The 22,989-nt window shown below is 46.0% G+C and overlaps 1 long non-coding RNA gene across 1 annotated transcript in view; it reads right to left on the bottom strand.

Moving 5' to 3' along the window:
- Positions 1-5,716: 5,716 nt before the first annotated feature.
- The window catches only part of LOC126108662 (uncharacterized), a 45,791-nt gene continuing 28,518 nt past the window's right edge, over positions 5,717-22,989 (bottom strand). The window contains exons 2-3 of the long non-coding RNA XR_007523589.1: positions 18,734-18,783; positions 5,717-5,848 (exon numbers count right to left, since the gene is read on the bottom strand). This is a non-coding gene — a long non-coding RNA (uncharacterized LOC126108662). The remainder of the gene's footprint in view (positions 5,849-18,733; positions 18,784-22,989) is intronic.

The raw sequence follows: 22,989 nt of genomic DNA, 5'->3' as shown, positions 1-22,989 counted from the left end.
CTAAGATAATCCTTAGGGTCAGTAACGTGTTCCAACATTTCTACGGAATCCAAACTGATATTCCCCGAGGTCGGCTTCTACCAGTTTTTCCATACGTCTGTAAAGAATTCGTGTTAGTATTTTGCAGCTGTGACTTATTAAACTGATAGTTCGGTAATTTTCACATCTGTCAACACCTGCTTTCTTTGGGATTGGAATAATTATATACTTCTTGAAGTCTGAGGGTATTTCGCCTGTTTCATACATCTTGCTCACAAGATGGTAGAGTTTTGTCAGGACTGGCTCTCCCAAGGGCGTCAGTAGTTCTAATGGAATGTTGTCTACTCCTGGGGCCTTGTTTCGACTCAGGTCTTTCAGTGCTCTGTCAAACTCTTCACGCAGTATCTTATCTCCCATTTCATCTTCATCTACATCCTCTTCCATTTCCATAATATTGTCCTCAAGTACATCGCTCTTGAATAGACGAAGACGTCTACGGAGGGTAAATGGTGGTGATGATGGTGATGATGATGATGGTGAAGATGAATATGATAGCGTGGACTCACCGTCAGGGCCGGGCCACATCCCCGGGAAGCCGGGCAGGAACTGGGGGCCTGGGGGCGGCGCCGCCCCCGCCCTCGCCGCCGCCGGGGAGCCGCCGCTCCTGCCGCCCCCGGCGCTCTGGCGACGCGCTCCCGCCTGCGACTTACGTCCGCCGACGGGGGTGGCGGGCGCCGACGACGAAGACGTCGACGGCGCCGACAGGTCGAAGGCGTCCGGCAGCCCCGCCTGGACAGACGGCGGAGACTCGACTACGGCACGGCACAGCACAGCACGACACGGCACACAACACTCACAGGGTGAAAGAGCCCTGTAGGCATCAGATATGTACATTATCTTGCTCACTCTCTGTCTTACGTAAATATCGACAAGCGTAGCTCACACACAGCAGAACCGCGTACCCGCGTAATGTCTGACTATTGCTGCAACATCTTTGTGTCGGCACACAGCCTCTGCCTGATAGCGCTAGCTGGAAAATTTGGAAATTTGTGCGGGACTGGGGTCATCGGTCCCTAACCTTATGCACTACTTAATCTAACTTACGGTGAGGACAACACACAACACACCAATGCTTGATGGACGACTCCAACCCCGACGGGGTAAGGGAGGGGGAGGGGGAGGGGGGGGAGTCACGCAGGAATGTGACAAGGCGTCTGAGAGATACACGCATTCTCACTTAAGCAAATTTAGTAGTGTATGTAATTTGAAAAATGGTCAAGAAATATTACTTTTAAATATGAGATCAGATCGACAGAATTGGTGTATGAATATTTTTGATGCAGCCATGGAGAGAGAAGTTAAGGAAATTATTTGCCTGTTTTTCTGGAATGTCGAGAGACTGGAGTAAGCAGGAAAGTGCGTAGCATTGTTTTGTGTTATTCAGATTGTAGAAACGAAGTTCAGATATCCATTGCTCTGATAGCAAGATGAGGTTTCCCTTCCTTAAAGTTATTTATGAAAGCCATGTTATGTAAATACTTTTGCGAACATTCAGTTGGTTTTCAAAGTTTTACTTTGGATATACGGCTTCGTTTGAAATTTTTCACGGGTCATTTCTTGCCACTTAAAATTGCCATCCTCCATTCACTGTATTACGTACGTACGAACATTACACGTTGTGCTACCGATAACATTGTAATTCCGTCAGAGACAGCACAGCATTTGGAAGACCAGTTGAATGAAATGGACAGGAAGATATAACATGAACATCATCAAAAGCAAAACAAAAATAATGGAATGTAGTCGATTAAATGAGGCGATGCTAAGGGTATTAGATTAAGAAAGGATACACTTAAAGGAGTAGATGAGTTTTCAGAATGAGATTTTCAGTCTGCAGCGGAGTGTGCGCTGATATGAAACTTCCTGGCAGATTAAAACTGTGTGCCGGACCGAGACTCGAACTCGGAAGGTAGGAGACGAGGTACTGGCAGAAGTAAAGCTGTGAGGACGGGGCGTGAGTCGTGCTTGGGTACCTCAGATGGTAAAGCTCTTGCCCGCGAAAGGCAAAGGTCCAGAGTTCGAGTCTCGGTCCGGCACACAGTTTTACAGTAGATGAGCTTTGGTATTTGCGCAGAGAAATAACTGATCATGGCCGAAGTACAGCGGATATAAATTGTAGACTGGCAAGGGCACGAACAGTGTTTCGAAAGAGGACAAATTTACTAACACCGAATATAGGACGTCAGTGCTAGGAAGTCTGGAGTGTAGCCATGTATGAAAGTGAAACATGGATGATACATGGTTTATATAAGAAGAGAATAGAAACTTTCGAAATGTGGTGCTACAGAAGAATGCTGAAGATTAGATGGGTAGATCACATAACTAAAGAGGAGGTATTGAATAGGATTGCGGAGAAGATGAGTTTGTGGCACAACTTGACTAGAAGAAGGGATCGGTTGGTAGGACATGTTCTGAGGCATCAAGGGATCACCAATTTAGCATTGGAGGGCAGCGTGGAGGGTAAAAATCGTAGGGGGAGACCAAGAGATAAATACACTAAGCAGATTCAGAAGGATGTAGGTTGCAGTAGGTACTGGGAGATGAAGAAGCTTGCACAGGATAGAGTAGCATGGAGAGCTGCATCAAACAAGTCTCTGGACTGAAGACCACAACAACAACAACAACAACAACGAGTTAACAGGATACAACGAAACGTGTTATCGTGAGGAGTGAAGTGCGTGTCCGTCACTCGTGATAATCTGTCTTAGGTGTAATATCAGCCACAGTTACCACTTGTGTGATGTATTACTGTGACATCAGTTGTGACACAGGAGGAGGACGAACACACCTCACGAGCAACGGCAGTATTAGTGGGGAAAAAATAGCTCCGGTTTTAGTTTCACTTGATGTATTTTTCACAGGCTGTTTGTGTATGTGCCTTCCCTGCACCTTTGCTATTTCTTTTCTCATTGACTATTTTTAAACATAGAATATTGTGTACATAAATATGTTGTCTGAGCATTGTCTGCCTCTGTTGTGCAACAATATTACAGTATAGAACTTGTGGAAGACCCAACTGACACAGGTGACGAACTGTGACCTTTGTAAGACGTGTATATTTCTATTGTCTATTGTGAAACCACAATTTATGAAAGATGTTTATATTTTATTAATAGGATTAAGTAGAAATAATTAATATTTGTCATGTTGGAAATAATTGTGGTAGCAGGGGATGTCTGCACCAAAGTATTGTTGGCAAGAGAGACCGCACATTGATATAATTTTAAAAAGGGCGGGAGAGGCCGCGTATGGATACATTTTAAGAGAAGAACGGCAAAGACCGCGCATTGATACATCTTGTAATGGTAGCAGGGATTGTCTGCACCAGAAAGCATTGTTGGCAGAAGAGACCGCACTTTAGCTTTCGTAGGAAGTCAGCAGTGAGCGAGAAGTGAAGTGAGTCGGTAGCAGGTCTGAAGCGAGAGGTTGAGAGAAGCGGTGTGCCTGCCAGCCACCAGCTGTGGTTTACAGGAGATTATAAACGGATGCGCAGAGACACCAGCTAAGTATCATCATAAGAGGAACTAATATTATTGAATTAATTTTTTGAGACACTCAAGGCTACTGATGGTATGTTTGCGCATTGCTAGTCGTTAGATTATTGTAAAAAGTAAGTCCCATTTGAACGTTTGTAAAATCATTTCATTACCAACAGTAAATATTTGAAGCGTTTTCAGAATATAATTAATTTTTGCCAGCAATGTTGCATCACTGATTATAATCCATCCCAAAAACCATCAACGTAAAACTCTGTAAAAATTTTATTGTTGTCAAGAAAAAGTGTAACTATGAATTACGTAACTTCGGTCAAATTAATTAAAGAATAACGTCAGCTTTGCTAATAAATACTGCCACTTATTATGACAGCCCACCAGCAGCTAATAGAGTGTAGTAAAGCAGAGTAAGTGTATTCAGGTCGCAGTTCGATGTAGCAGTCAGATGGCGACCCAGTAAAAAAAAAGGTAAGGAACAGTTTTGGGTTATTGCAGGTAACAACTTTGGGCCACATGACGACGGCACAATCTATGTTTCGTTGAAATAATCGGAAAATCGCTTTTAAAAAGCAGCAATTAAATTTGTATGCTAAGATTGAGGAAGAGAATAAATTTCGAAGGGAAGATTTCATTCGTTATTATTAAGCAAGAGGAAGAAATCGTAAGGGAATGTTACATAGGTTATTGTAAGAGGGAACGTTATTATTAACAAAAGAGATGTGGAGGAGAGGGGAAGGTTTCAACTTAGATGCAGGCAACAGTGGCAAGGTCATCAGCCCGTTCATCCGTTAAGTGGCAAACCAGGAGAAATTGGCAAAGGAAGGAGGCGAAAGGAAAATCGTGAAAAGGCTAAATATAACTAACAGAATAAAAAAAGGGAGCTAAAGCACAGAAAAGTCGTTAGAAGGTTAGTCAAGGGAAGGTATTAAAATCAAGAGATGAAAAAGAAAATAAAAATGAGGAAAGGGCAGAAGCCACGTTGGGCCACTCCGCAAAGGTGGCCCGGTAGGGGGAATGGACATGGGGGAGACGGCAGCCAGAGAGGGGTGCAACTTCCTGGCAGATTGAAACTGTGTGACGGACCGAGACTCGAACTCGGGACCTTTGCCTTTCGCGGGCAAGGGCTCTACCAACTGAGCTACCGAAGCGCCGTCCTCACAGCTTCAATTCTGGCAGAGCAGTTGCCCGCCAAAGGGAAAGGTTGAAAGGTGGCTACACTGAGTCACAGCGCCAGAGATTGCGCCAAAGAGTATTATTCAGCCGCCTCCACTGGCAGTGCTTGTTGAGAAGTGGTAGTGGAGAGTGTTTGTTGAGATGTGGTAGTGGAGAGTTCTTGTCGAGAAGTCGTCGTGGAGAGTGTTTGTTGAGATGTGGGCAGTAGGAGTTCTGATGTAGCCGTGACTAGTTGTGAGCATGTTGTATGCAGTTGTTCTGATGGGCTAGACAGCCGATGCTGTTCGATTGCGGATGTTGTAATGATCAGAGTGTATGTTTCGTCAATATATATGAAGGTAAAGAAAATTTTTTTTTATTTCAAATGTCCTAACTAACAATGTATCTTGGTCAGAGGTTCAGTCAACAAAGCATCTGGCTTGTGTTCATGTATTAGAGTGTAATTCTGGTTTTTATGTGCAATTCTAGTATTTCTGTTTTTTTTAATTACTTCAGTGTAAATGGTGCTTAAAGCATCTTGTCGTATTGAGGAAGAACCGTGCCAGATGTGTACGTTGAATCACACTTCCACACACAGAACAGTTACACTTGTGCTTTGGTGTTTTGTAGGTTTTATAGTTGCTGGGAACTTAATTAATTAATTGTGTTAATTCATTCTTTGTTGTTATTCTTTCATTCTTTGTTGTTATTCTATGCAGTCAGATTGCGTACTAATCTCAGTCAGGGCCAACCGGTTACGAGGCTGCGTAACCGGACAGACAGCGACGAAAAATTACAATTATTTGCATTATATTTAATTAATGCCCCCATGCAAGATCCCGAGTTCGAGTCTCGGTCCGGCACACAGTTTTAATCTGCCAGGAAGTTTCATATCAGCGCACACTCCGCTGCAGAGTGAACATTTGATTCCAGAGAGGGGTGGTTTGAATGAGGGACGTTCGTGAGTCGCAGCTGGCGGGCACGAGCAGCAGGCAGGCAGGCAGGCAGGCAGGCAGGTAGGCACTCACCTGCAGCCTGGAAGCGGTGTCTCCGAGCGGCCAGTCGACGTCGGCGTCGTCGGCGCCCGCCTGCGGGGGGCGGCTGCGCCAGGGCGCGGCGGGCTTGCGCCGGCTGCACCTGCCGGGGGACGCGTCCGCCATCACCTGCAGAGACCGGCCACGCAACGTCACTGCCCAGTCGCCCACCTTAAGGCGCCGAGCATTTATCTACACTACTGGCCATCCAAATAGCTACACCACCAAGATGACGAGCTACCGACGCGAAAGTTAACGCACAGGAAGAAGATGCTGTGATATGCAAATGATTAGCTTTTCAGAGCATTCACACAAGGTTGGCGCCGGTGGCGATACCTACAACGTGCTCACATGAGGAAACTTTCCAACCGGTTTCTCATACACAAACGGCAGTTGACCGGCGTTGCCTGACGAAACGTTGTTGTGATGCCTCGTGTAAGGAGGAGAAATGCGTACCATCACGTTTCCGACTTTGATAAAGGTCGGATTGTAGCCTATGGCGATTGCAGTTTATCGTATCGCGACATTGCTGCTCGCGTCGGTCGAGATCCGATGACTGTTAGCAGAATATGGAATCGGTGCGTTCAGGAGGGTAATACGGAACGCCGTGCTGGATCCCAACGGCCTCGTATCATTAGCAGTCGAGATGACAGGCATCTTATCCGCACGGCTGTAACGGATCGTGCAGCCACGTCTCGATCCCTGAGTCAACAGATGGGGACGTTTGCAAGACGACAACCACCTGCACGAACAGTTCGACGACGTTTGCAGCAGCACGGACTGTCAGCTCGGAGACCGTAGCTGCGGTTACCCTTGACGCTGCATCACAGACAGGAGCGCCTGCGATGGTGTACTCGACGAAGAACCCGGGTGCACGAATGGCAAAACGTCATTTTTTCGTATGAATCCAGGTTCTGTTTACAGCATCACGATGGTCGCATCCGTGTTTGGCGACATCGCCGTGAACGCACATTGGAAGCGTGTGTTCGTCATTGCCGTTCTGGCGTATCACCCGGCGTGATGGTACGGGGTGCCACTGGTTACACGTCTCGGTCACCTCTTGTTCTCATTTATGGCACTTTGAACAGTGGACGTGGTCGGTGGGTCATGTCGTCCATAAACAGCTTTTCTGAATCTGTCCCAGGCATGTTCGATAGGGTTCATGTCTGGAGAACATGCTGGCCACGCCAGTCGAGTGATGTCGTTATCCTGAAGGAAGTCATTCACATGTTGTCCACGAGGGGGGCGCGAATTGCCGTCCGCGAAGACGAATCCTTCGCCGATATGGTTGCACTATCACTCGAAGGACGGTATTGACGTGTCGTACACCGGTTACGGCGCCTTCCGTGACCACCAGCGCCGTACTTCGGCCCCACATAACGCCACCCCAAAACAGCAGGGAACCTCCACCTTGCTGCACTCACTGGACAGTTTCTATAAGGCCTTCAGCCTCACCGGGTTGCCTCCAAACACGTGTCTGATGATTATCTCGTTGTAGGCATACGCGACACTCATCGGTGAAGAGAACGAACGTGATGCAAATCCTGAGCGCTCCATTCGGCATGTTGTCGGGCCCATCTGTACCGCGCTGCACGGTGTCGTGGTTGCAAAGATGGACCTCGCCGTGGACGTCGGGAGTGAAGTTGCGCATCCTGCAGCCTATTGCGCACAGTTTGAGTCGTAACACGGCGTCCTGTGGCTGCACGAAAAGCATTGTTCAAGATGGTGGCGTTGCTGTCAGGGTTCCTCCGAGCCATAATCCGTAGGTAGCGGTCATCCACTGCAGTAGTAGCCCTCGGGCGGCCTGAGCGAGGCATGTCGTCGACAGTTCCTGCCTCTCTGCATCTCCTCCGTGTCCGAACAACATCGCTTTGGTTCACTCCGAGACGCCTGGACACTTTCCTTTTTGAGAGCCCTTCCTGGCACAAAGTGACAATGCGGACGCGATCGAACCGCTGTATTGACCGTCTAGGCACGTTTGAACTCCAGACAACACTCGCCGTGTACCTCCTTCCTGGTGGAGTGACTGGAACTGATCGGCTGTCGGACTCCCTCCGTCTAATAGGCGCTAATGGACGGGTTTAGTGACATCTTTCAACAGTCAAAGAGACTGTGTCTGTGATACAACATCCACAGTGAACCTTTACCTTCAGGAGTTCTGGGAACTGGGGTGATGCAAAACTTTTTAGGTGTGTGTATAAAAACGATGATTTATTTGACTTTATTGAAGATGCAAAACTTTTATGATGTGTGTATGTGGTCTTAAAGTAGACACTGTAGCAGGGCTAGAGGCATTTAATACTCGAAAAATTATTGCTTATCGGGCATTTCAGTTATCTGAAGTCTGTAACATAGATAGAGGTACATCTTATTAGATGTCAACAATGGCGTTGGTTCTGAGGACGAGGAATCATCTTAAAATAATTGAGTCAGAATCTGTGTCCGTATGGCTTAAATAAGCTCTTAATGTTAGAAAGATTAAAGTTGTTGGTGACGTGACAGATCCGTAATTTCTCCTTGACAGCCGATCTTTCCAAAATCCATTCCAGAAACAGTTCTTTCAAGGCAACCTGGACCTCAAAGCCTGTAGCTTTCGCTAGTATTTTGAAATTTAATAACTGACTAACTGGAATAATCTCCGTGTGAAAAAAATTTAAAAACTGTGGAATAAGTAGTGGAGTGAATATTTATTTTTATCTTACTTACGGAATTACGTGTGATTATTACTTTGGGTACACTTCCACACCATAGAAAGAAAAAGGACAAACCAAGATTGATTTTTTCAATCATTAACTTATTGAAAGAGTAGACCAGCAACATTAACCAATTTGTTGCTTTGTGCATTTTTTAGAAAAATGTTCTTTTACAAGTCACTTTTTTCTCCTAGTAATTTAAGAACATACGATGTGCTCCACCTCAAAACATCGAACACCTTGCTCAATTACGTGGTTCTACGTGTACGCAAGCAGTATATTATTACTGATACAAAATTCTGTTTATGTAGCTTTCATACTGGATGGGATAAAGATACTTAAATAAGCAAACAACGCTGATTACGGGAAAAAACGAAGATTTACACGCGATTTTGTTGTCAACCAGACCACTGCGGCGGCGCGGTCCTTTCCGTCCCTTTACGACGAACCTGCACCTACCTACCTGTGAACATTGTCTCAGCAGATCATCAGTGGGAAAGCCGAGCGAAACCTACTGTACTTCGACGTGAACCAGGCTGCAATTTAAGTCACTGATCTACGTTTCGGGAGAAAGTTTTCACACAAATGAAAAGTTGGAACTTTGTCCTCAATTAATATATTCTGACACTAAGCTGAACAAGTATCACTGCCAAGCCCGTGCTAGTCTTAACACAGTCACTCACAATCCCTTTCACTAACGTTAGCAAGTTTATGGTGTTGCATTTCCCGAAAACGTAATAGTTACAAAAATACTGATTGTTTTTTTTTTTTATTGATAATGCTCGCGAAATATTAAGTCTGTCGGTACCAAATGCAAAAATACTGATTGTTTTTGACTGATAATGCTCGCGAAATATTAAGTCTGTCGGTACCAAATGCAGTCACAGTTTTTAACCACCGACCTGCTCAATACGCCACGCGGAATATAGGTCTTTTTTCGTCACAAAATTCACTTAAAATTTCCGAAATTTCTAGACACCCATCAGAATAATTATGCCGTCACTTTACAACACTTCTGATGTATGAAACACTGCTAGATCCGGCAACTTATCATTTCCATCGGAACTACTACTGCACACGTCCGAACTGTTTCGTGGCTAGGCTTCCAATCCTCCTCTAGAATACTCTCGGTCTTCTCTACCAGCAGAGAAAAGCGCGCGAAGAATACTGCTTTACCACTGGTCAGTTTACTCAACAGCCAATAGCACAACAACATTCTCCCGCATCAATCCGCGCTTTTCATCAATAACCAACCGCAAAGTAGTAAACCTGACGACTGCACTTTTTGCCGACTTAATTATCTAATACGTTGAAGTTTTGCTTATGCATAAAGTTATTTACTATTGTTATTTATACCTGAATTAACTTTCCCTTTACCATAAATTTACTTTACAAATCTATTCTTCAAAAATCCCCTTTTTCCATATCCGTACTTCTTCGAAATGTTCCCATAGTAAATCCCACTACATAACTCGTTACATAATTATCTTCATATTAACCTTAAACCACACTCACGCATCATTCATACTCCTAAAACACGTTTATAACATTTTACATACACAAAAAGACATAATAACACTTGATGAAAATACTAGAACAGTCTATGAGAAACATTCTATTACTTTAGTGCACTCTAGTGGGCACCATCGAAACTAAAATCACAGTCCCCCTATCGAATACTGTCCTCTATCGGCTGATACGTAAACTACGTGCGCGTCCAGTCTCGCGTCACCATCTGCCACTGTCCAGCTCTGAGACACATCTCCCACTTAACCGCCTCCAAGGCAGGATCGGTATACGGCGCTACGCCTCAGCTCGACGACACATTTCAACTCCACAATGTGGTTGAGTCTGAGCGACCTTTCAATTTTCTTTAGTTCTCTTTCTTTTCTTTGCTATTCTGTCCTCCTGTTGTAGCCCATTTTTCGTGTTGCCGCGGTCTTGGACCCTACTCTCAACGTATTGATTGAAATTGGTTCAAATGGCTCTGAGCACTATGGGACTTAACAGCTGTGGTCATCAGTCCCCTAGAACTTGGAACTACTTAAGCCTAACTAACCTAAGGACATCACACACATCCATGCCCGAGGCAGGATTCGAACCTGCGACCGTAGTAGTCACGCGGTTCCGGACTACAGTGCCTAGAACCGCATGGGCACCGCAGCCGGCTCACCGTATTGAATTCCAGCATTAAGGATGAAGGGCGCCTGACAGGCAGCTGTCAGGATGCTTTTGATCACACAGTCTACGTTCAAGTCATAGACACCCTCCCCCCCCCCCCCCCTTCACCATTCAGTGACTCTTGACGTCGCTGCCAAATTTGGACGAAACAAACAGAACAGAGATTGAAACTCTGGCGTCGTGTGTGGTGTGTCGGCCAGAAAAGGCGGTGCACACGCATGCGCAAAGAGGGCGCCAGAGTGCAGCAGTACCGCCTCCACTATGCTTGTCCGTCCTCTTTTTAGAATACTGCTGCGCGGTGTGGGATCCTTACCAGGTAGGACTGACGGAGTACATCGAGAAAGCCCAAAGAAGGGCTGCACGCTTCGTATTATCGAGAATCAGAGGAGAAATGCCACGGTCATGATGCACGATTTTGGAGTGGACACTGTTACGGTGCTCGCTTATTTCCAAGTCCGTATCGATCTTAGTGCCGGGTTTTCACTCAGATGGCACTTTGGCGTTACGCGGTTGTTCCCGTGTGTGATCGGTGGCTGGGGCTTACAAGGAGGCGGCACGACCGTGGGGTCGGGGATTCGTCCGAAATTTTGTTTGGTGAAAGAGGACCCCAATACCTCACGTGGCTAAAAATATTAGCACGCACTACCCGGAAACTCACGGGAAAAATCGATCCAAAGTTTCTTCGGTGCCTTATGAGTTTAAAATGCCGAGCCGCCGTCTGGCGTAGATGTTTAGGCCTCGGAGTATTACGCCAGAGGTCTCGGGTTCGATTCCTCCTCTGGCACTTTCTTTCATCTCTTTCATTTTCTTTTGTTATTCCACCAATTATTCAGAAAGTTTTGCAAACCTACATTATCTTTAACAAATTAGTTACATTATTGAATAAAATTTATTTTCTTTTTGTGCAACAACACACTTCATGGCGGTGGGTTTTCCATTTTTAATTGTAAATTATGTGAGGGGAACCATTGGGTTTTTAATCAGAATAACAAAGTCGATTGGGAAACCTTTAGTTTTTATACACATAATAATTATAAACAAGAACCGTAGTGGTAATTATCGTAAAAAGAAACAAAGCAATAATTTTTGCGACATCTTGCGCAACATATAAAGGCGTTTGCAATAAATCTGTACAAAAACATGCCCCATTAACATTTACGAAAATGTTTTCAGTTTCTGATAATTTTGAGGCAAACCAGGCATACTGAATCATGTCTCGGAATATTGGTGCCGATAATTGACGGTGAATTATAGAATGAATTAATTTCACGATTCTTCTGTAAGAATGCGCTGCAATGTTGCAGAAGGGAAAAAAAAAGTGCCGCAGGAGGGATCGAACCCAAGAGCTCTGGCGTAAGGGTCCGAGCACTAACCATGTAGGCCAGACGGCGGCTCGGCAATGGACTAACATTGTATACTCATAAGGCACCTAAGAAACTTTGGATCGATTTATCCCGGGATTTTCTGCGCAGTGCGTCGTAATATTTTAACCACTTGAGGTGTTAGGGGTCCTCTTTCAGCACACGAAATTCCGGACAAATCCCCGACCCCACGGTCGTGCCGTCTCCTTGTTGGCTGGAGGAGTGTGAGGAGGGAAGAGGGCGCCGCCTTGGCGTCGAGACAGTTCGGCTCGACTCGGCTTGTTTGCGTCTGGACGCAGAGTGGGGCCCGATGGGAAGACCGGGCCGCGATCTTACGGTTTATAATGTGGACAGCGGCGTGGTGTGCCGTTTGATTCGATTCGCAAGGGGAGCAAAATCTCGCCTGCTGTAGTTTGTCGAGCCTGAGTTTGAAACACTTTATATGTGCGGCGGGATGCCATTTCGTCTTCCTGTCTCTCCGTCGCTGGGATTGCTATTCTCGTTTACCGTCCCACGGATGTATATCGGTGGGCTCCACCTAGACGCTGGTGATGGATGTGCGTCGTTCAGCGGCACGCTAGTCTGGGTGCTTTGTGTCTGATCTTGAAGAGCACAGTCTCGGAGTGGCGCGCAGTCAGATTGGCGTTTATTTTGTCTTGTGGTGCTTCCGCTCTCCGTCAACGAAGGCTGACCTCGATTCGGCACTCCGTACGACGCTTGGCACCTCAGCAAGCGGGTCGCAGCCACCTTCGCGACTAAACGGAAGCTTTTGGACTGAGAGGTCTCGTGTTTTGCATATTGTTCATAAATTGTTGTTTTGGTATTAACCCGGGTTCCCGGGTTCGATTCCCGGCGGGGTCAGGGTTTTTCTCTGCCTCGTGATGGCTGGGTGTTGTGTGCTGTCCTTAGGTTAGTTAGGTTTAAGTAGTTCTAAGTTCTAGGGGACTGATGACCATAGATGTTAAGTCCCATAGTGCTCAGAGCCATTTTTTTTTGGTATTAAGTTGGATGAGGTTTGTTATGGATTTCCCGGCATTTGGTCTTGAAATGGCTCTGAGCACTATGGGACTGATCATCTATCGTCATCAGTCCCCTAGAATTACTTAAACCTAACTAACCTAAGGACATCACAGAACACCCAGCCATCACGAGGCAGAGAAAATCCCTGACCCCGCCGGGAATCGAACCCGGGAACCCTGGCGCGGGAAGCGAGAACGCTACCCCACGACCACGAGCTGCGGACGGGATTTGGTCTGTTGTGCGGCCCGGGCTAGGTCTCGTTATTTGTAAACGTCGGTCCATGTTTTGGCTCAGTACGATTTTGGTTTACTGCCTGGTGGTCCTGGTAGTACGCCGGGTCGCTGTGATTGTGTCGCATTTTGTTTGGGGCTGTGTGCTCGGAGCCGTGGAGTACCATCTGTGTGAACTGCTTCTTCACCGGGGAGTACTGATCGGGCCATTCTCGGTCCTCTGCTGTATATTATTTTAGAGTAACATTATCACTTAAATGAGTTAATTGTTGTTGCGTTAATTGCAACTTGGGCACTGAGAAATTTAGTAGTGTAATTACGGAAGATTTAATAGTGGCACATGCCCCTTTACCTGTTTCGTAATATGTTAATTACCGAAAGACCTTAAGCTCATGGTCATGTGATGCGAGTTTCTTAAATTATTGTATTTTTACGTCATGTTATAGTCTTTTTTTAATTTGCCCATCACTGGTGTACTGTTCCAAGTATTGGAATGTTTGAGGCAGCTATTACTTGGGTGGAACGCAGAGAGTAGCTGCGTCCTTACGTGTCCGTTTCTGTCGCGGCCTGGTGTCCGTTGTTTGTTTTGGTGCGCCTGATTTATGTAGTCCTATTGTGTTGCTTGTTCCCTCCTCCCTTGCAGCCCCGTCGTGTTGTTCTCATAAACATTTCCTTCAAGGCATTTCAGTTAATTGTATGCTAGTATTTTTTTTTATTTCTTACATTGGTAAAATTGTTCCGCCCTCATTATGCACACCGTTGGTCATACCGGAGTTGATGTGCCATTGCAATTTATTAAACTCCATTGTGTGTGCCCTTTGTGATACATACTGCTTATTGATTGAGTATGGCAATTATAATGTCTCGCATATCATGATGTGCAATAAATGGATGATTGTTATTTCTGTTTTGGCGCCCTTCATGCCTCCTTTCTTGTCGCTGTTGGTACGCTATCCTTGTACTTGTGTTGGTAATCCACACCAGACATCATTGAAACAAAGGCGTTGCTCGTTGCGGCGGAATCCTCTCACGAAATTTCAGACCCCATCTTTTCCTCCGAATGCGAAAATATTTTGTTGACACCGACCTCCACGGGGAGAAACGACCGTCACAATAAGATAAGCGAAAGCGGAGCTCCCGCGGAAGGGTACAGGTGTTCGTCTTCCCGGCGCGCTGTTCGAGACTGGAATAACAGAGAATTATTGTAAAGGTTGTTCGATTAACAGGCACTCGAGTGTGATTTGCAGAGTGGGCGCTGAGATGGACAGAGTCAAGAGCAGACCCCGTAGGGGCACAACGTAACACGGCCCGCGTTAAGTCTTCTGCACACGCACCGTGCATGCAAACGTTGAGCGTTGACCGTGCCGAGTTTCTGACGTCATAGCGTGGAGCAGCACGTTCGGGAGTCTTTGTGAACGTGCAGAGCGATACCTGGCATCTCAGATATTCTGAGCGTGCGTCTCACCGTCGACCAATGAGATGGCGCAACGCCACCTACGTCACACGCACGCCGTCTCCCTTCAGTACAGAGTTGTGAGGCGCCATATTGGCGTTCATTTCAAGCCGATACTTATATATGCCGTTTCTGAACACCAGCAAATTGAGAATCACTGGAAAACCCGTTGTTAACTGTGTGATTCGTTCCAATAAAATATTCGTGGCAAAATAATTATTGTAACTTGCGTATTATGAGAGTAGGCTATTTGAAGGCAGCGACACACTGAAGATCCACCCAGAACGCGTTGTTCTAGGTACAACTTGTTATAATTAAATATCAATTAGTAACATAATTATCTACGATTAACGTTTAAAGCAAGGGGTAACAAATGTGGCTAACAACATCGAGTGTGTTGTTGATTTAGCGTAGTCAGTAGCGCCTCAGCTCACAAGGGAACCTCCCCATCGCACCCCCTCAGATTTAGTTATAAGTTGGCACAGTGTATAGGCCTTGAAAAACTGAACACAGATCAATCGAGAAAACAGGAAGAAGTTGTGTGGAACTATGAAAAAAATAAGCAAAATATACAAACTGAGTAGTCCATGTGCAAGATAGGCAACATCAAGGATAGTGTGAGCTCAGGAGCGCCGTGGTCTCGTGGTTAGCGTGAGCAGCTGCGGAACGAGAGGTCCTAGGTTCACGTCTTCCCCCGAAGTGAAAATTTTACTTTCTTTATTTTCGCATAGTTATCATCTGTCCGTTCGTTCAATGACGTCTCTGTTCACTGTAATAAGTTTAGTGTCTGTGTTTTGCGAGCGCACCGCAAAACCGTGCGATTAGTAGACGAAAGGACGTGCCTCTCCAATGGGAACCGAAAACATTTGATCGCAAGGTCATAGGTCAACCGATTCCTCCACGGGAAAACACGTCTGATATATTCTATACGACACTGGTGAAGGCATGTGCGTCACATGACAGCAATATGTTGTCGACCCACTTAACTTGCTCACTTGGCGAATGGGTAAGAAGATTCTTCTACCTCGCCCGATTTAGGTTTTCTTGTGGATGTGATAATCACTCCCAAAAAAATGATGAAAACGTAAGAGTTTGTCACATAAACTGAAAATAAAATGTTAAACTTTTCACTCGAGGGAAGACTTGAACCAAGGACTTCTCGATCCGCAGCTGCTCCCGCTAACCACGGGACCACGGCGCTCCTGAGCTCACACTATCCTTGATGTTGCCTATCTTGCACATGGACTACTCAGTTTGTATATTTTGCTTATTTTTTCATACTTCCACACAACTTCTTCCTGTTTTCTCGATTGATGTGTGTTCAGTTTTTCAAGGCCTATCCACTGTGCCAACTTATAACTGAATCTGAGGGGGGTGCGATGGGGAGGTTCCCTTGTGAGTATCCACATGTCCCCTGTTTACTATCTTTACCAGCTGCACGGTGAAATTGTGCCGCACCGTTGTACATTCATCCATCGGTCGCCAAAGTTTACAATTCTGCATTTTCCGTCGATGCCTGAATGAAGTTGTGACACATCTGGACAACTCCTTCGCGATGCGTCGTTTTGTTTTGCCTTACAGGGTATGTCACACGTGACTATCTACACTCATGCTCATAAATTAAGGATAATGCTGACACATGGTGCAACAACGCTCTGGTGGGCGGTTTGCGGGTTTAAATCACCTCGGGGTATGACCATGAGGTGCATTTGACCTGTGGTCGTCGCACGGTGGCGCTGGCAGCAGTCCACATACGCAGAGGTGTGTTGGTGCATGTCAGAGTACGGTGGAGCGAGTAAGTGTGCAGACGTGCTAATGGTGACTGTGTGTTGGAAATGGCTCAAAGAACACACATTGATGACGTTATGAGGGGTAGAATACTAGGGCGACTGGAGGCTAGTCAAAAACAGCAGGTCGCAGCATGGGCCCTCTGTGTGCCACAAAGTGGCAATGATTCCAGCGGGCAGGAAACGTGTCCAGGCGCTACAGTACGGGACGTCCACAGTGTACACCACCACAAGAAGACCGATATCTCACCATCAGTGCCCGCAGACGGCCACGGAGTACTGCAGGTAGCCTCGCTAGGGACCTTACCGCAGCCGCTGGAACAGTTGTCTCCAGACACACAGCCTACAGACGACTGGACAGACACGATTTATTCGCCCGGAGACCTGCAAGGTGCATTCCACTGACCCCTGGTCACAGGAGAGCCCGTAAAGCCTGGTGTCAAGAGCACAGTACACGGTCACTGGAACAGTGGTCCTAGGTTATGTTCACGGACGAGTCCAGGTATAATCTCAACAGTGATTCTCGCCAGGTTTTCATCTGCCGTGAAACTGGAACGAGATTCCAACCCCTTAATGTCCTTGAAAGGGACCAGTATGGAGTTCGTGGTTTGATGGTGTGGGGTGGGATTATGATTGGTGTACGTACACCCCTGCATGTCTTTGACAGAGGAATTGTAACCGGTCAGGTGTATCGGGACGTCATTTTGTGCCAGTATGTCTGCCTTTTCAGTGGTTCAGTGGGTCCCACCTTCCTTCTGACGGATGATAACGCACGGCCCCACCGAGCTGCCATCGTGGAGGAGTACCTTGAAACAGAAGGTATCAGGCGAATGGAGTGGCCTGCCTGTTCTCCAGACCTAAACCCCATCGAGCACGTCTGGGATGCTCTCGGTCGACGTATCGCTGCACGCCTTCAAACCCCTACGACACTTCAGGAGCTGTGACGGGCACTGGTGCAAGAATGGGAGGCTATACCCCAGCAGCTGCTCGACCACCTGATGCAGAGTATGCCAACCCGTTGTGCGGCCTGTGTACGTGTGCACGCTGATCATACCCCATACTGATGTCGGGGTACATGGGCAGGGAACAGTGGCGTTTTGTAGCACATGCGTTTCGGGACGGTTTTCTCAGCTTATCGCCAATGCCGTGGAGTACTAAAAGGAACTCAAACTTCGGTAACACGATAAATCAGTCTAATCTAAAAGCCGTAAATTCAACTAAATACCTAGGTATTACAATTACGAATAATTTAAATTGGAAGGAACACACAGAAAATGTTGTGGGGAAGACTGACCAAAGGCTGCGTTTTATTGGCAGGACACTTAGAAAATGTAACGGACCTACTAAGGAGATTGCCTACACTACGCTTGTCCGTCCTCTTTCACAATACTGCTGCGTGGTGTGGGATCCTTACCAGGTAGGACTGACGGAGTACATCGAAAAAGTTCAAGGAAAGGCAGCACGTTTTGTACTATCGCGAAAGATGGAAGAGTGTGTCACAGAAATGATACAGGATTTGGGCTGGAAATCATTAGAAGAAAGGCGTTTTTCGTTGCGGAGTAATCTTCTCACGAAATTCGAATCACCAACTTTCTCCTCCGAATGCGAAAATATTTTGATGACACCTAACTACATAGGGAGGAACGATCACCACGATAAAATAAGGGAAATCAGAGCTCGTACGGGAAGATATAGATGTTCATTCTTTCCGCGCGCTATACGAGATTGGAATAATAGAGAAATGTGAAGGTGGTTCGATGAACCCTCTGCCAGGCACTTAAATGTGATATGCGGAGTATCCATGTAGATGTAGACTTACAGACCTGTGTCGTGTGTGTTCCCTATGTGGCTATGCTATTAGCGCGGGTTTTGTGTAGTGCCACGTTGTGTGGCACCACATTCTGCAATTATCCTTAATTTATGAGCTTGAGTGTAGATATACAGTGGACATGATACGTTTATATAATGTATGTTGCTGATTTTTATTATTACGGTATAATTATTTAGTAATTCCCAGGGGTCTCGTGCGTCAGTCAACAACTCCTACCCTATTTTCTGTAAATAGAAATTAAGGTCGTGCATACTAGATATTATGTAAATGTTATGTATGCCTGTATGGCCAAATGCCAATAAAGAGAGAAAAAACGAATAAAACCGGTTCGTCAGCTGCTACAGTCCTACGAAGAGGGCAGAGCGTCGCGCGGTAGTCGGTCGCTGCTTTACAGATGGCCCGCCACACAGGACTACACTACACTAAACTACACTACACTACACTACGAGTGTACTCACATGTCTGCTGGCGCTCGCAGCGACTCCGCTTTCCACGTTGCTGTCATCACCTGCAAATGAAAACACGTCACTGCAGACTTGTTATAACAAATGTCCAACTAAAACAGCAATTACTAACACACAAGTTCGCAAAAACCAAGACAAAAGGAAAAAGAAACCGTTAGCCAAACTAACAGGTTCAAGAAAAATAACAAAGCATGAGGAGAAGGAGGTACAGCTACATCTACATACGTACTTCGCAATCCACGATATGGTGCGTGGCGGAGAGTACCTCGTACCACAACTATCATCATCTCTCCCTTTTCCACTCCCAAACAGAACGAGGGAAAAATTACTGCCTATAAGCCTCTGTACGAGCCCTAATCTCTCTTATCTTATCTTTGTGGTCTTTTCGCGAAATGTAAGTTGGCGGCAGTAAAATTGTACTGCAGTCAGCCTCAAATGCTGGTTCTCTAAATTTCCTCAGTAGCGATTCACGAAAAGAACGCCTCCTTTCCTCCAGAGACTCCCACCCGAGTTCCTGAAGCATTTCCGTAACACTCGCGTGATGATCCAACCTACCAGTAACAAACCTAGCAGCCCGGCTCTCAATCGCTTCTACGTCGTCCCTCAATCCGACCTGATAGGGATCCCAAACGCTCGAGCAGTATTCGAGAATAGGTCGTATTAGTGTTTTATTAGCGGTCTCCTTTACAGATGAACCACATCTTCCCAAAATTCTACCAATGAACCGAAGCCGACTATCCGCCTTCCCCACAACTGCCATTACATGCTTGTCCCACTTCATATCGCTCTGCAGTGTTACGCCCAAATATTTAATCGACGTGACTGTGTCGAGCGCTACACTACTAATGGAGTATTCAAACATTACGGGATTCTTTTTCCTATTCATCTGCATTAATTTACATTTCTCTATATTTAGAGTTAGCTGCCATTCTTAACACCAATCACAAATCCTGTCCAAGTCATCTTGTATCCCCCTACAGTCACTCAGCGACGACACCTTCCCGTACACCACAGCATCATCAGCAAACAGCCGCACATTGCTATCCACCCTATCCAAAAGATCATTTATGTAGATAGAAAACAACAGCGGACCTACCACACTTCCCTGCGGCACTCCAGATGATACCCTCACCTCCGATGAACACTCACCGTCGAGGACAACGTACTGGGTTCTATTACTTAAGAAGTCTTCGAGCCACTCACATACTTGGGAACCAATCCCATACGCTCGTACCTTAGTTAGGAGTCTGCAGTGGGGCACCGAGTCAAAAGCTTTCCGGAAGTCGAGGAATATGGCATCCGTCTGATACCGTTCATCCACGGTTCGCAAGATATCGTGTGAAAAAAGGGCGAGTTGCGTTCCGTAGGAGCGATGCTTTCTAAAGCCGTGCTGATGCATGGACAGCAACTTCTCTGTCTCAAGGAAATTCATTGTATTCGAACTGAGAATATGTTCGAGAAGCCTGCATCAAAGCGATGTTAAAGATATCGGTCTGTAATTTTGAGGATCCGTCCTTCTACCGTTTTTATATACAGGCGTCACCTGCGCTTTTTTCCAGTCGCTCGGGACTTTACATTGGGCAAGAGATTCGCGATAAATGTAAATATCGTAGGGCGATATTTTTTCGAAGAGACGGGTGCTTCCGGTCCTGTTACCTGTACCGTCACTGGTGAGCGCTACGAGTGTCTTTTGCACAAACCAAGTCATTCCAGCTCTCCAACAAAGTGGATGTGTGGGTGGGATCGTTTTTATGCAAGATGACGCGCCTCCGCACACTGCAAATCCAGTTATGCAGCTGCTGAAGCGCCATTTCGGAAACGCTAGAATTATCAGCCGCCATTTACCTACAGCCTGGCCGTCCCGATCACCTGGTCTTAATCCGTGTGACTTCTGGCTGTGGGGCTGTCTGAAAGATGTCGTGTTCAGTGTTCCGATTGCAAACTTAGCTGCATTGAAGGCACGCATTGCCCAACACATTCTGAACGTGACCCCGGAAACACTTGGGTCAGCTGTGGAACATGCCGTTTCTCGATTGCAACTTTTTGCTGAAAACGGTGGACAGCATACTGAACATGTTTTGCGCCAGTCACACGGAAATTAATAGGCCTAATCCGATTTGATTTTCATTCATGCTTTTTATGCGGTTTTTGGGCCTCACAGCAATTACAAACCGATTTTTCCCATCCGATGTGATATGACCTTGCCGTGGTGCGTCGGCTTACGTAACTAACAGTATCACGCCTGGACACCCATGCACACCGAGCTGTACGGTTTGTTTAACATCAGACGTACACCTTAGGCATTATCGTATGATTCATTTGTCATTTGTAGTCGACCACTATTAAATTATGAAGCTCACAGCGCCGTCTATTGCTACGTTCTGTAACTGTTTTTCTTCTTCCATACGTCCCCCCCCCCCCCCCCCAAATCACCGATAATATTCCTTTGTAATTTGACGTCATTCTGACAAGTGATGTTATTTCTAAACCTGTCTCAAAGTTTAACTGTAATCAGCCTGTACAACAGATACTTCGTTAATTACGTGAAAACTGCCTGCTTTCTCACCGCTTGGCGCGCTAGTGTCGCTTCGGCACCCGCGCGTGTCGTGACTGTATGAATAGACTGTGGCTGAGCGACGCAAAACCAAACCGATAGGTCGACAGTGAAAAGCGCCAACAAAGACTCGGGAGCGACGACACGAATCTAATTGTGCGGTGTGTGTGCCATATACTGTGTTTTGTGTGCGCGGCCGATGTAGAGTAGAGTTGGGCAACACGATTCTTTTTCCCGATTCGATTCCTACGATTCAATCTCACGTTGCGAATCGATTCCTGCGATTCGTTCACGATTCATTCTAGTCTACGATGGCACGATTCTTACGGAATGCAAAAAGTTCTATATCTTACTCACAGATGGCAGGACATGTCTGAAATTGTCAATGGGGTTAGAATCGAACTGTGTCCATGATAATATATGCCATAAATAGTTTATTTATGAGTAAACATGCAAATGACGTTACAAGTGTGATTCTCGATTTATACGTCACGTTTGATTTGATTGCATCTATTGTTTTATTTCAGTATGCCAGGAAAGAGGAGTCGATTTGTGCGAAAGGTGGTGCAAAATTACGTGGTACGCTAGTTTGGTTGTGTGGCTTGAACGTATCTAACTACGGACGTCTGTTTTATAGTAACAAAATCTAGCAGTGAGGCAGACGTGATTTGGCTCATATCATCCAAAGTTTTTCTGTGCTAAGATGTCTTTCCAAGTCCACATCACTCTTGCAATTCATAACGCAGCTGACAGCCCTTCCACAAGGCAAATTTAGCTTAACTTTCATTTCCTCTAAATACGAAGCATAGGCATTTTGCTTTTAATTTGTCTGAGAACTTGCCACTGGCACAACTATTTACATGAGAAGACGACTCTGCCAAGTGTCAGCTTGGTTTTCACGCGTAATATTACGGGCCACGAACTTCGTTTGTTCGTTTCGAGCTTCCTTTGTTCACACGCGTCCTCCACTTGACTGCCATCTGGCGGCCGTAATCATTCGGCACGACTCGGCATGATTCGGAAGTTGCCTTCGAAGCATAGCGTACCAAGAATCGATGAATCGTTGGAACTTGGAATCGTCACGACTCGGAAACACACAATCGTTCTTACGATTCTTTTGAACGACGATTCGTCAGTATCACGATTCGATTCTTACGATTCTTTATTTAGAGTCGTTCAAATGAACGACTCATTCACGAATCGCCACAACTCTAATGTAAAGTAAATGTTTGAACGGTGATACGTTTTGTGATTTTAGTGTGTACCGCGGACACAGAATTAACAATCATCTTTGTCGCATTGCTTATTAGTCGTTAACTGCTGTTCGGCACGTTAATCTGGTGTACAGGCCACTAAGTTGCGGGAACGCTATTAACTGCACTCTTTCGATTGTAGACAGCGCGGACTATTTCGTGTATATGGCGTACTGTAGAATTGAAGAGAAAAATGGTAACGCATTTCTGCGTCGTAAACTTTCGCGCGGTGCGGATTGTCTGACGTATACAGCGCACTCTGTAATTCGAGCTTCTAGCAACTTAACGAACTCAAATGCTGTGGGACGGTCGTTCGGTGAAATGTGCCGAGACACGATGGACCGGAAGACCATAACATGGAAACTGCGCTAGTAACGGCTAACGAACATTATGAAGTCGCAATACGTAACGTTTCGTCGCCGCGTGTAGATGTGCCGATGAAG

Source organism: Schistocerca cancellata, chromosome 11 (genome assembly GCF_023864275.1).
Source record: "Schistocerca cancellata isolate TAMUIC-IGC-003103 chromosome 11, iqSchCanc2.1, whole genome shotgun sequence".
Taxonomy (NCBI): Eukaryota; Metazoa; Arthropoda; class Insecta; order Orthoptera; family Acrididae; genus Schistocerca; species Schistocerca cancellata.
This window is presented reverse-complemented; position numbering and strand designations above follow the sequence as displayed.